The sequence below is a fragment of the Haliotis cracherodii genome, unplaced genomic scaffold, assembly GCF_022045235.1.
Source record: "Haliotis cracherodii isolate W230 unplaced genomic scaffold, xgHalCrac1.p SCAF_12, whole genome shotgun sequence".
Classification (NCBI taxonomy): Eukaryota; Metazoa; Mollusca; class Gastropoda; order Lepetellida; family Haliotidae; genus Haliotis; species Haliotis cracherodii.
Genome location: NW_027266267.1, coordinates 7,735,849 through 7,749,836, shown reverse-complemented (window position 1 = coordinate 7,749,836; position 13,988 = coordinate 7,735,849). Strand labels below are relative to the sequence as shown.

Below are 13,988 nucleotides of genomic sequence, written 5' to 3'. Positions count from 1 at the left end.
GTAAAACAAATTCTGTGAAACTCGTGAATAGTTGTGGTATCTGACGGGAGCTCGTTTAGAATTCTATATAAATGATGTTGTGTCAGCTTAATGTGGGAGGAGTGAGTCAGTGAGATAAGGCCGTTGTGACCAGTTTACATTCTTTAAGTGAAACACACGATCGCGATATCGATGCAGACACCAGGGACATGATTGTGGTGAATCTGGGATTCGAACCCACGATCATCAGATCCTGGCAGAGCAAAGGACAGAACTCTTCGCGGCAAGCTCGATCACCAAGTCGTCCCCTGCTCAAGAAATATAACAGCCATTGCATAATAAACGTAAACTGGAACTACCAATACTAAACGCATCCAAACCTCATGAGTGAGTGAGTGAGTATGGTTTTACGCCGCTTTAAGCAATATTCCAGCAATATCACGGCGGGGGACACAAGAAATGGGCTTCACACATTGTAACCATGTCGGGAATCGAACCCGGGTCTTCGGCGTGACGAGCGAACGCTTTAACCACTAGGCTACCCGACATCCCCTCAAACCTTATTAAACCAGCTCACTGTTGGGGAGTGAATTAAAGAGGCTTATTGACGCACAGATTTGATGACACAGACGTTTGTGGTAAAGGGGGACACAGGTGGCCCAGTCGTCAAAGGCGCTGCAATTCGCTGTGCAGAGTAACGTCCCTTGGGCGCGCCAGTAACCTCTCATTGTGGGTTCGAATTCCGGTTCGCCCCGATTATGTTTCTAGGTTTGTCAGCACCATACCCTTCCTCGTAGGTTTCACCGAAGTGGTAAACGTCTGAGACCTGCATCACTTCGGGTTCTCCTCACACATTAAACTGACAGGCTGTGATATAAGAGGATAAACAGGGCTTTACTTTAAACATCATACGATAATATTGTGACACTATTAATGTGAGCATCTATCTGAGTTACTCGGCAGGACGTTAATTCAGGAATAGATCAGGAAACGATGATGCTGATGCTGATGATGATAATGATGATGATGAAAAAACCTAATGTTATAAAAATCTATATTGCGGGGAGTATGTAGTCTGTCTTTCAGACCCTGATACAAATATATATCAAATGCAGCCCATGCAAGTCTATAATGTTTGGCAACTGTCTTTTCTGTACGATATGTTCATTTCAGAGACTAGATGTTAGTCTAGGGATTACACAAAACTGCGTCGTACAACCGACAGTCCAGAGACCCCCCCCCCCCCCATTGCCTACAATTTGGTACTTTGATCACGTTTACAGTTCCCGTTATAGCATCACGTGGCTGGCAATTTGTGACTCGCGTTATTAAAGACAGAACTGTCTGTAAAGAAGAAAAAAGAAAAAAGTTTTAAAACTTTCAAGACGCGATTGTTTCTATATACAATAAAATCATTTGAAACTTGGCATCTGGTAAAATCAACCAAGGTAGATCAACAATCATCCAGCCTCTTAGATAGCGAGGCGAACACGAAAGTGGCAAATCCCAGATGGTGATTATGATTCTAGAACAAGCAATGATGCCATTAGCAGCTGACGTGATAATATGATACACGCGCACTCACGTGCTCTCGGTCTTGTTCGCACGCGTTGTGCTTTGTTTACTGCACAATTAAGAAAACACATGAACTTCAGTATTACAGAACCAATGCAGAACCTTACCATTTCGTGATCCACTCAAAACTCCGAACTAGACAAGTCCTTCTTCGTTCCTCCGAGTGTATAACGATTTCAGAAACACAATCTTCCCATCACCAGTAGATTCCCTGGTTCCATTTAATCCCGGCGTTTCCAAGCCAACCAAAGGCCAAACTGACCATCTGACCACTTCGCGGGGTCATCATTCAAACCCTGCGGTCAAAGAACAGCGGCGTCTATCCCCCCGATCACAACGCGCCTAACTGCAACGTCCCCCCCGTGAACATGTGCGCCTGTGCCGTCTCCGCGAGCAATACCCACACCAGCCTACAGTCGCACCACCTCACGATAACCAAGGCTGTCGCTTATCACGATGTCATGTAGCCAGCCCTTACATACATGCGGACCAACCTACGACAACACGAGAGCTCGATCGGGGCAGTGACGTGTGCATTTCAGCCCTGACTCGGTATAGTTAGTTTCCTGTCCGGGTCCAACGGTATGTGTCCATCATTCTGGGGCTAGATTGGCCAGCTGACTTGATTCAACAGCTACGCTGCTAGTCGCCTAGATCCGGATCATTTGGTTCTGTCATCCACAGCTACAAGCTTGTATTGATTCGTTTACAAGTGTACTGACACCAGCCACGAGAGGATAAATCGGACAGATTTGAAATGTATGGCAAGAAAGTGATAAAGCGACCCTTTCCAGTCTAACCCTTCCCCGGGAAAAGCTTACATACTGATGGAATTAAATGAACTTAAAAAGATTTTGACTCGCAAGTAATTTCTTTGTTACATATGACATCGTTTGATTACTAGCGGACCCAGGAGGTGTCGGCGGGGATAGTGATAGTGAGAGGTGGTCTGATGGATTAATTATCTGTCGAGTCCAGACTCACCCTAGGCTTTGTATCAGGTAAGCCAAAATATTCAATTAAGGTAAACTAAAGATTTCATATCAGGTGAGCAAAATTCTTCGTATCAGGTGAGCTAAAATCTTCATATTAGGTGAGTTAAAGTCTTCATATCAGGTGAACCAAAGTCTTCATATCAGGTGAGCTAAAGTCTTCATATCAGGTGAGCTAGTCATATCAGGTGAGTTAAAGTTTTCATATCAGGTGAACCAAAGTCTTCATATCAGGCGAGCTAAAATCTTCATATCAGGTGAACTAAAATCTTCATATCAGGTGAACCAAAATCTTCATATCAGGTGAGCTGAAGACTTCATATCAGGTGAGCTAAAGTCTTCATAACAGGTGAGCTAAAGTCTTCATATCAGGTGAACTAAAATCTTCATATCAGGTGAGCTAAAGTATCCATAACAGGTGAACCAAAGACTTCATATCAGGTGAGCTAAAGTCTTCATAACAGGTGAGCTAAAGTCTTCATATCAGGTGAACTAACGTATTCATTTGAGGTGAACTAAAGACTTCATATCAGACTAGTAATTTCTTCTATAAATTATTCCTTTTTTCTTTGTAAAACGTACCGATCGTCGTTGTTGCTTTCACTGATATTGGCGACGATAGGGTAGCCGAGTGGATAAAGTGTTGTCTCGACACGCCACAGACCCGTGTTCTAATCCCCATATAGGCACTGGTACAATATGTGGAGCCGATTCTAAGTGTCTCTCAGGCTTGACTATCACTCACTACTGCTACTTCGTGATCGTTTTTTTCCAAATTACCAAGTCATTTCCCAAAGGATTAGGTTATTTTTTTCATTTCGAGGCAAAAAATCACTCCCGGGATAAAGTATTTGTCGTGTTCCCAATCATGTCAATCTTAAGTAATTTTACCGTAAATATGATTAGTTTTTAACCATTTCCCTGAGACCACCAAACACAATTTTAATAAGGATCGATATCAATAAGGTTTTTTCTGATTACATTTGTGGTGAAAAAATGGGAAAAGTGGAAAAAATAATATTTCAGTTTTAAACTGTTCATTTCCGCCGAGCCGGATAGAAAAAGACACTTACGATATTTTTTGGTTTCCAGGCCGGACACTGAAAGCACAAGAAGTATCCAGGGCGACCACTGTTCTTATTTCAACCGGTTCTACTAGAAATGTGCGGCCTTCTCAAAACGCTGTTCAATTTTGATTATTCCCTCAACACCAGACTCAAAGCACATCACACCTCTGTCAACAAACTCGACCTGAAATGCGGCATTTCCGAACACATCCTGAAGAACCAAGACCATAATATCACGTGGGAAGCCACCAAAGTCCTATCTACCAAAAACAACTGGCGACAAGGAAAACTACAAGAAGCTTTGACATCAGGAGATACCAGCCAGCTATGAACTGTGACCAGGGAACCTATCTGCCCAGTGCTTGGGACTTATTGCTTTGATCTTTGTCAGTGTTAATTATGTAGCTGGTTTCAATTGGTCCTTATTGCTATTTCCATTCTTTGACCTATCAGTGGTAATTACCCACGGACTCCCGTTTGTCCACTGTCCTTTACTATTCAATATTAATTTACTGTAAAGCGTTGCTTCCAATGTCTTTTGCTAATCACATATCACCTATCACCTTGGTCTACCTGATTAGTTTCCAACTTTTGTTATCTTATTACTTTTGTTGATCTTACATGTCCATTTATCATCCAAAACTGGCTCCCACGGGAGATACCGCTGGGATGAGATCAAGCGATATCTACACTGTACATATCGCTGCAATGAAATTGCATCACAATGTTTTGCAGACCATTGTGACATCACTGGTTACCATGACGTCACAATCAAATGACATCACTAATGGCTCTGCTATTAAAGCTGTTAGCAGTACTTTTTACATTGAAGACACTGATTATTACTGTCTACAAACTGAAAAAGTTGGAAGAATGATGTTGGATGATAAATACAATCTCACCCGAGTGTATTTTGATATCAAATATATCAACACTCGTTGATAAAAGTGGCAAAAATCCTCGGCAAGCCTCGGATTTTGTCCACTTTTATCAACTCGTGTGGATATATTTGATATCAAAAGACACTCGGGTGAGAATCGCTATACATATGCTCTCTGCCTCATGGCATTCATTCACCTGATGGAGGAGTAAGCATAAACCCCGAAACTTTGTGTTTCCTCAGAATAAAGAAGTTACTGTGATATCAAACCCTTATTTCGAGATATCCCTAAATGCATGTACATATACAACAACACCCTGTTGTATATAAGGGAGAGAATATATGGATGTCAACTTCTTTATTGTGTTCATCATAAAAAAGAAGTTGACATCCATAAATTCTCTTCCTTATGCGTATCACTTCCAAATGCCTTTCAAAGATTCTTGTAGTATTTACCAAAAATGTAAAATGATAATGATAACGAAAGGGAATTTAAATTTTTTTATATTCATATACCACCAACCCCACCTTTCGTCAAAATACATGAGTGAGTGATTTGGGTTTAACACCATATTCCAGTAAAATCACAGCCGGTCAGCCTAATGTGGGAGGAAAGCCCGAAGTGATGCATGTCTCAGACGTTTACCACTTCGGTGAAACCCACGAGCACGCGTGCGGTGCTGACAAACCTAGAAACATAATCGGGGCGAACCGGGATCCGTACTCACAATCATAGGTTTCTGGCGTACCCAAGGGACATAACTCTGCACAGAGAATTGCGGCGCCTTAGACGTCTGGGTCACCCGTGCCTCTTGTATACGAATCGAACCTGGATCTTCGGCGTGAAGAGCGAACCCTTTAACCACTAGGCTACCCGACCGCCCCTGTACTGAATGACCCAATGACCCCTCCAATGACCCCAACATATATTTAAAAAATGTTAATTCTAAAAATGTTGATTTTCTGAGTTTAGTGGCATTCTCGTGTCTTGTCCTGCTTTTTCAGAACATTTATCGACTGACGTCTATTTACTAGTTGTTGAAAATCATTTGGAAGGTTTTAATAGATCAAATAAGTCATTCCATAGTACGCACTGCACTAGATGGACTGATCACTAATGCCGGCAACGATACAACCTCACCTTGTAAGACTAGATGTATTTTATGGGAAGCCATAACAGCATATGGACAACAGGAGTTTTTTTCTTAGTTTATTTGCCATATAAAAGATTGAGAAATCAGGTACGTTCATCCTGTCGGATGGAGAACGCGAAGGCCCATTAACGTCACCCTCCCTTCAGCCCACCTCACCCCACTTAAACTTAAGGAATAAAGAATTTTATTCGACTTCGAAATTTAGAACTGGAACAATTTGTTTTCAGCCCAGTAACGTTTTAATCCAATTTTCAAGTGTACTTTATTTTGCCAGGCAGTGTAGTTGGAATAGTACAAGGAACTCTGCTTTCTGCAGATCATCATCATCATCATCATCATCAGTAGAAATATGGTTTACTGCATGTGTAACCCCGTCAAGAAGCAACAAGGAGACGACCTCAGAAGCTGCAGGATGTTTATATTCCTAACGTTGTCTTCCATGGACCACCTCAGACTGAGAGCTTGTCTGCACTAGATGGGTCCACGACAGGACCTGCTATGCCTGGACCACCTCAGACTGAGAGCTTGCCTGCACTAGATGGGTCCACGACAGGAACGGGTATGCCTGGACCGCCTGAGACCGAGAGTTTGTCTGCACTAGATGGGATCCACGACAGAAACTGCCATGCCTGGACCACCTGAGACCGAGGGCTTGTCTGCACTAGATGGGATCCACGACAGGAACTGCTATGCCTGGACCACCTGAGACTGAGAGTTTGTCTTCACTAGATGGGACCACGACAGGAAATGTCGATAGTTTTCAGTGTATCATTTTAGATTTTAGAGTTAGTGAAACCTTGGAACTGAAGTTTCCTTGAATGTGATAACCATAACAACAAATAAAAAGTAAAGCTTGAGATATGACTGATTTGTTTTTTCTATCGTTTTTCTTTGTTATTAAGAACTTTTAAGGCATACAGCGGCCTGACATAATCTTTAGTAATCTCGCCTACCCACAGTGATGCTATCTCTATATTATAATATATGTGCAATTATTAGTTGATCTTCGCTTATCAGGAATATTGATTTTACTGAGCCCTATGTTGGCCACAAAGTAACCCTTGGTGCACTTTGTTGCACACATACTAGTGAGACACACAAAGGAATCGTGTTAATTAATACAGGAATTACCCGAAAACGTTTACTAATAGCAGTTGAAATACATTAATTGTCAATCCCTTAAGAACTTTAGGTTCACGTGTTACCCCCCTTGACATCTGATATCTGTGGACAGAACTTGAAAACGTCATGTTGATGGACGGCGGTTGTTGCAGATCGATAGCGTCACATCAATATAAACAAGGCCGATATTAGGCCTGGGTAAACAACAGCAGGCAATGGGCGGGGGATGTGTTGACATTGCGGATGATGCTGTGAGGTGGGGAGGGAATAATGTCCTTCGCGGCACAAGTGATGGCAGGAACATACTCCATGCTACTGTTATACTTGACATTTAATACCCAATTAACATTCTGCCCCCCCCCCCCCCTCTCTCTCCCCCCCCCCCCCACCTCCCGTGTGTCGTTCTGTCTGTCTCTCTCTCTCTCTCTCTGTGTCTCTCTCTCTGTCTCTGTCTCTCTCTCTCTCTCTCTCTCTCTCTCTCTCTCTCTCTCTCCGTGTGTGTCTTTCTATTTCCCTGTCTCTCTCTCTCTGTGTTTCTGTCTATCTGTCGTTCTCTCTCTCTCCGTATGTCTGTTTCTCATTGTCTCTCTCTGTCACTTCTCCGTGTGTGGATTTCTTTGTTTCTCTCTATCTGTCACCCTGTCTCTATCTATCTCCCTCTGTCTCTCTCACTCTGTTTGTCTCTCTGTAGTTCTCTCTCTGTGTGTGTGTCTGTTTCTGTTTGTCTCTCTCTTTGACTTCTACGTGTCTCTCTGTGTCTTTCTTTCCGTCTCGCTCTGTCTCTCTCTCCCCGTGTGTGTCGTTCTGTCTCTCTCTCTCCCTCTTTCTCTCCGTGTCTCTCTGTTTCTGTCTCTCTGTCGTTCTCTCTCTCCGTTTGTGTCTGTTTCTGTTTGTCTCTCTCTCTGTGACTTCTCCGTTTGTGTCTGTTTCTGTTTGTCTCTCTCTCTGTGACTTCTCCGTTTGTGTCTGTTTCTGTTTGTCACTCTCTCTGTGACTTCTCCGTTTGTGTCTGTTTCTGTTTGTCTCTCTGTGTGTGACTTCTCCGTTTGTGTCTGTTTCTGTTTGTCTCTCTCTCTGTGACTTCTCCGTTTGTGTCTGTTTCTGTTTGTCACTCTCTCTGTGACTTCTCCGTGTGTGTCTGTTTCTGTTTGTCTCTCTCTCTGTGACTTCTCCGTGTTTCTCTCTGTGTCTCTCTCTCCGTCTCGCTCTGTCTCTCTCTCCCCGTGTGTGTCGTTCTGTCTCTCTCTCTCTCCCTCTTTCTCTCCGTGTCTCTTTGTTTCTGTCTCTCTGTCGTTCTCTCTCTCCGTTTGTGTCTGTTTCTGTTTGTCACTCTCTCTGTGACTTCTCCGTGTGTGTCTGTTTCTGTTTGTCACTCTCTCTGTGACTTCTCCGTTTGTGTCTGTTTCTGTTTCTCTCTCTCTCTGTGACTTCTCCGTTTGTGTCTGTTTCTGTTTGTCACTCTCTCTGTGACTTCTCCGTTTGTGTCTGTTTCTGTTTGTCACTCTCTCTGTGACTTCTCCGTTTGGGATCGTGCAGTGAGAGGATCCCCCGCAACTACCTGGGCGGGATTCATGTTGGATACACTCCCAGCGACAGGCAGGACCAACGTGAACGCAAGCTACAGCTGCCTCCTACAGTGCCGCCCTGGAGACAGTGGCCTTCACAGTTTGGTTTAACTGTCATAACTGATCTGATATATTTTCTTATTGCCGAAGACCAGGTTTCTTGGTTGTTTTGAAAACAGCACTTGATTTCAGTGATCGACTTTTCAATGATTTTTTTTTATTTTTCCAAGCATGGAGATTCAGAGTGACAAAGAACTCTCTACAAGGCAGTATGGGAAGATGGGTACCTTCAACTCTCTCCGTGTGTGTCTGTTTCTGTGTGTCTCTCTCTCTGTGACTTTTCCGTTTGTGTCTCTCTCTGTGTCTCTCTCTCTCTCTCCCTCTCTCTTTCCGTGTGTCTCTCTCTGTCGCTCTCTCTCTCTGATGGGTACCTTCAACTTTCTAACTGTCAACTTTCCCTTTATGTCAAGCAATATTCCAGCAGGTCCAGCCTATGGTGTCTAAATTTAATAACTTTTGACGTACAACCGATTAAGCTCTTTCTACGTAGACTTTAAAAAGCGTCATACGATTATTGCGCAAAAGTTGTTTGGTGAGGAATACAAAAATCAAGGTTAAAGTAAAGCGTTCAAACAGTTTGATGACAGATATGTGGATAACGTTCCAAATGTGACGCATCAGTGATACAAATGATGTCAGCTGTAATTCCCTATTACGAATTATACCATCTTCAGGTGAACACTTAACTCGCCCTTGCATGTGTTTGTGACGGGTGTCTTTGTTAATAATTAGTACGGGCAGTAACTCATGCAGAGATGGCAGATGTGTGAGTAGAAGTAGTAGATGAAAGCATAGATGCTGTTGTAGTAGTAGTAGTCGTAGTAGTAGTTGTGGCAGTAGAACTAGTGGTAGTAGTTGTAGTAGTAGAAATAGTAGTAGTTGTAGTAGTCGTAGTAGTTGTAGTAGCAGAAATAGTAGTAGTTGTAGTAGTAGTAATAGTGATAGTAGTAGTAGTAGTAGTTGTAGTAGCAGAAATAGTAGTAGTAGTTGTAGTAGTAGGAGTAGTAGTAGTAGTAATAGTAGTAGTAGTAGTAGTGATAGTAGTAGTAGTAGTAGTAGTAGTAGTAGTAGAAGTAGTAGTAATAGTTGTAGTAGTCGTAGTAGTAGTAGTAGTCGCAGGAGTAGTAGCAGTAGTAGTAGTAGTAGTAGTAGTAGTCGTTGTTGTAGTTGTAGTTGTAGTAGTAGTAGTAGTCGTTGTTGTAGTTGTAGTAGTAGTAGTAGTAGTAGTTGTAGTTGTAGTAGTAAAATAGTAGCAGTAGTAGTCGTTGTAGTTGTAGTAGTAGTAGGAGTAGTAGTAGTAGTCGTTGTAGTTGTAGTAGTAGTAGGAGTAGTAGTAGTAGTCGTTGTTGTAGTTGTAGTTGTAGTAGTAGTAGTAGTAGTAGTAGTTGTAGTTGTAGTAGTAGTAGTAGTAGTAGTAGTAGAAGTAGTAGTAGTAGTAGTAGTAGTAGTCGTTGTTGTAGTTGTAGTTGTAGTAGTAGTAGTAGTAGTCGTTGTTGTAGTTGTAGTAGTAGTAGTTGTAGTTGTAGTTGTAAAAATAGTAGCAGTAGTAGAAGTAGTTGTAGTTGTAGTAGTAGTTGTAGTTGTAGTAGTACTGGTGGTCGTGGTGGTAGTTGTTGCAGTCGCCATTACATCTGTATCCTGGTAAAAAGATAGATGCTCCTACATGTCGAAATATCGTCACAAATTGAACGCCGCCCTCACATAACAACCAACATCTAATCTCGCCAACATCCAACATCCAGTCGACGGCATCACCCAAACCCAGCTCTGTTTGAAATATTCATAAATACATATGGAAGGACCAAGTCAATCGGAATCAAATGACCAGCGTGGAAAGTGACACCGACTCTGGCGCCGCGCCGAAATACATCACTCTACGAGAGCGCCTTGTAATCCCAGTGTGAACAGGACCTTTAGGCAAATACTATTGGAAAATCGTGTATTCTCGCGGGATGGAATATGGCCCCGGTACAAGCTCGCGCCATTGATTGCTGCGAACCCTCTGTCTTGTATTCATGTAGATTCGGGAACTGCCGATTCGCCGAATTACGGTCGTATGAATCAAATTGCAAATCGACTGGATTGGGGCTCCTTCGTCGAGTCCACATGCCCCTAACGAGTATAACAACTACTTTGATCTTTACGCTTTTGCTTCTTCCAAGTCTTGGCCCCGAACGTGGCTAACATTAACCTTTGACCTCCTTTACCGGAGACGGTTGTATTGACAAGGCCCCGGAGATGCAGGAATCTATGCCAAGCAGTTTTCATCACCTAATTTCTTTTATCTTCAATTATTTCAAAGATATCAATATTACATTAAAACACATTAAAACGCGTTGTTATGGCATCAGTACATATTTGAAGATATCTTTAATTATTTGTGATATTCAAAATTCTATTACTGATCTCGTGAAATGTTACTGTGATATCAAACCCTTATTTCGAGATATCCTAAAAGCATATAAGATATCATTACAACAATTAACATCACGCTGTATATAATCATATCATATCTTAATTATATGTTTGATACCTTGAAAGGATTTATGCAGATATCATTAATCAATTTAAGATATATTTAATTCAATTAGAGATATCAATCAAGATATCATCAATTGTGAAATCAGAAAATCCAATTATTGAACGTGAGCGCCCGGGATGAGCTCGGGTGTTGTGTCAGATGAGGATGACTAAATAATATATAAAATATATGTAAAATTCCTATCCCATCCCATCTTTGATGAGTGAACGCCGCGCTCAGAAATATTCCCAGCTATATATGTATGACATCGGTCTGTAAATAATCGAGTCTGGACCAAACAATCCAGTGATTGACATCATGAGCATCGATCTACGCAATTGGAATACCATGCACCAACCTTGCAGCGAGTCTAACCACCCGACCCATTAGACACCTCTTACGACAAGCATGGGTTGCTGAAGACCAATTCTACCCGTAACCTGATTTATGGTCGTACTTCAAAAACGATTCTAAAAACAATCCACGTTCTGGGAATGATGGTGGATTGGCTGCTATGGTGTTTCTATGGTCGTGTCATATAGATAGGCTGTACGTATCTGGTCCCTGTGTGACATTCTCGTCATCGGAAATGTCAGAGTGACATACTGCTCATTACTATCGAGTTTCTGTTACAAGGGAACTATTATTTATCTGCTTCCCGTTGTCTGACATTCTCATCATTATCAAACAGGATGGCATCCATTTGTTTTTTTAATTTCAAAAATATTTTGTATTACTGCAAACAAAATATACCCAAACGACGTGAATATTGTCTTTGGTTTCAATTTCAGAAACATGCATTTAGATGCTAAGAAAAACGACAAAACACATTCCCATAATGATTAGCTAAAAGCAGTGGCCATTATAGGAATCCGACTATATCAGTGAGTGAGTATGGTTTTACGCCGCTTTTAGCCATATTCCAGCGATATCACGGCGGGGTACACCAGAAATGGGCTTCACACATTGTACCCATGTCGGGAATCAAACCGGTGCCTTCGGCGTGATAAGCGAACGCTTTAACCACTAGGCTACCCCACCGCCCCTCCGACTATACCATAAGCATGTGTTTATGAATCACTATCAAATATGACGATACCAGGTGTTCGTAAAAAAAATCAGCGTATCCTGCCTCAACGGTGCACCCGTCACAAACACATGCAAGGGCGAGTTAAATGTTCACCTGAAGATGATATAAGTCAAAATGGGGAATTACAGCTGACATGTGTGTTTCACTGATGCGTCAAATTTGGAAATGTCCCCACATGTCTATCATCAAACTGTTTGAACGCTTTACTGAGGCCTTGATTATGTAAAAAACTGTTGGGCAATCCTTGTGTATTTTAGACATATGGAGGTACGCAGTACGTCATTGTCCATTGGAGTGAGTGAGTGAGTATGGTTTTACGCCGCTTTTAGCAATATCCCAGCAATATCACGGCGGGGGACACCAGAAATTGGCTTCACACATTGTACCCATGTCAAGAATCGAACCCGGGCCTTCGGCGTGACGAGCGAACGCTTTAACCACTAGGCTACCCGTCCGCCCCCATAATATGAGTTTCCTGAACATGTTCACGTCATAAGCCCGTCGCGTGGTTCATTTGCCGCGAGCAACAAATATGAACAGTCCATTTCACCCACGTCTTATTCGTAACTCTAATCCACCGCCTACACGAGTCGCTCTCGACTATCCTACATTTCACTGCTCTTTTAAACTTACACTTAATCAGCTGGCTCGTATCGCAGGAAAATAAATTTGAATTCATTCTCAAATGACCACGAGGCTACCCGACCGCCCCATTTTCAGTTGGAAGGCCTGATAAGCATGTGTCTATGAATCACCATCAAATAGTGATGATACTGGGTGTCCTAGAAGGGGTGAGCGTATCCTGCCCCACCGGTGATTTATGCAATGCAGCGTTAAACGTACCGTATGTTAGACCCGTGAAGATTCCGGGGTAGAATAGGTCTTCAGCAACCCTAGACTAACATATAGTCTCTGAAATGAACATATCGTACAGAAAAAAAACAGTTGTTCAGTTATCTTTAAAAAATCTAATTAAAAGGGAGCCCAGTGATTCTCTTCATTTTCAGATACTACAGTAATCTAGACTTGCCAAACATTATAGACTTGCATGGGCTGTAGTTGATATAAATGTATCAGGGTCTGTAAGACAGACTACAGCAACCCATGCTTGCCGTAAAAGGTGACTATTTTTGTCGTAAAAGGCGTCTAACGGGATCGGGTGGTCAGGCTCGCTGACTTGGTTGATGCATGTCATCGATCCCAATTGCCTGGATCGATGCTCATGATATTAATCACTGGATTGTCTGGTCCAGACTCGATTATTTACAGACCGCCGTCATATAGCTGGAATATTGCTGAGTGCGGCGTTAAACAACAAACCAACCAACGTTCCGTATTTTAAAACTGAGACAGAAGGTCGGCATGTTACATCGACTGTGGCCACGCAGGATGTACTTCCGTGAAACTCTTCAAGCGACCAACTCACCTTGCCACGCTTGTTGAAGATCATGACGACACCTGAATGTGTCCTCTGTCACTCGTGCCGAATTATAACGTTATTTCCCCGTGTCCCTGGAGTCTCGGAAAGTAAGGTGAGGAAATGTCAGTCTGGCAAGTTCACAGAAAGTGCTATCTCGGGTTTAAATTTAAATCCCCGTCGCAAGAATGTCAGGCTCACAAATGTCTAAATGTAAAACTCTGAACGTCAAATTAAACTGCCGGGTAAAATAATTTGAAGTTAACACGATATACGGCTTTTCCATTGGACGAGAGGTCGGTCACATGACCGCGAATTTGACGTTCATACGTTTTTCAAGAGACCTTGTAACAAGGTTTGTTCTTGAAATGACGTAAACACTGACGGACTACTTCCTGGTGGAACCCCTGGGAATATCCCTAACACGAATACACACAGAAGCGTTCTTTCTGAACATTTAGACTCTTTAATCTTGAACTCAGCGTTTTAGTATACATTGAGAAACGTCAGAGAGTTTGACTGCATGATCGTTCACGAATATCCTCGCTACGACCCATCCTAGTGAA

General features: G+C 42.4%; 1 protein-coding gene across 3 annotated transcripts in view; it reads right to left on the bottom strand.

The window, feature by feature from the left end:
* Positions 1–13,988, bottom strand: part of LOC139458161 (beta-1,3-galactosyl-O-glycosyl-glycoprotein beta-1,6-N-acetylglucosaminyltransferase-like) — an 87,426-nt gene that overhangs the window by 30,334 nt on the left and 43,104 nt on the right. Inside the window, exon 1 of one of the 3 annotated variants that reach the window (XM_071239490.1) lies at positions 1,662–2,004. The exons of the other annotated variants lie outside the window; for them this stretch is intronic. The gene's annotated coding sequence lies outside the window, so the exon portion shown is untranslated. Of the gene's footprint in view, positions 1–1,661; positions 2,005–13,988 lie in introns of those variants that run through there. 3 annotated transcript variants of the gene reach the window in all.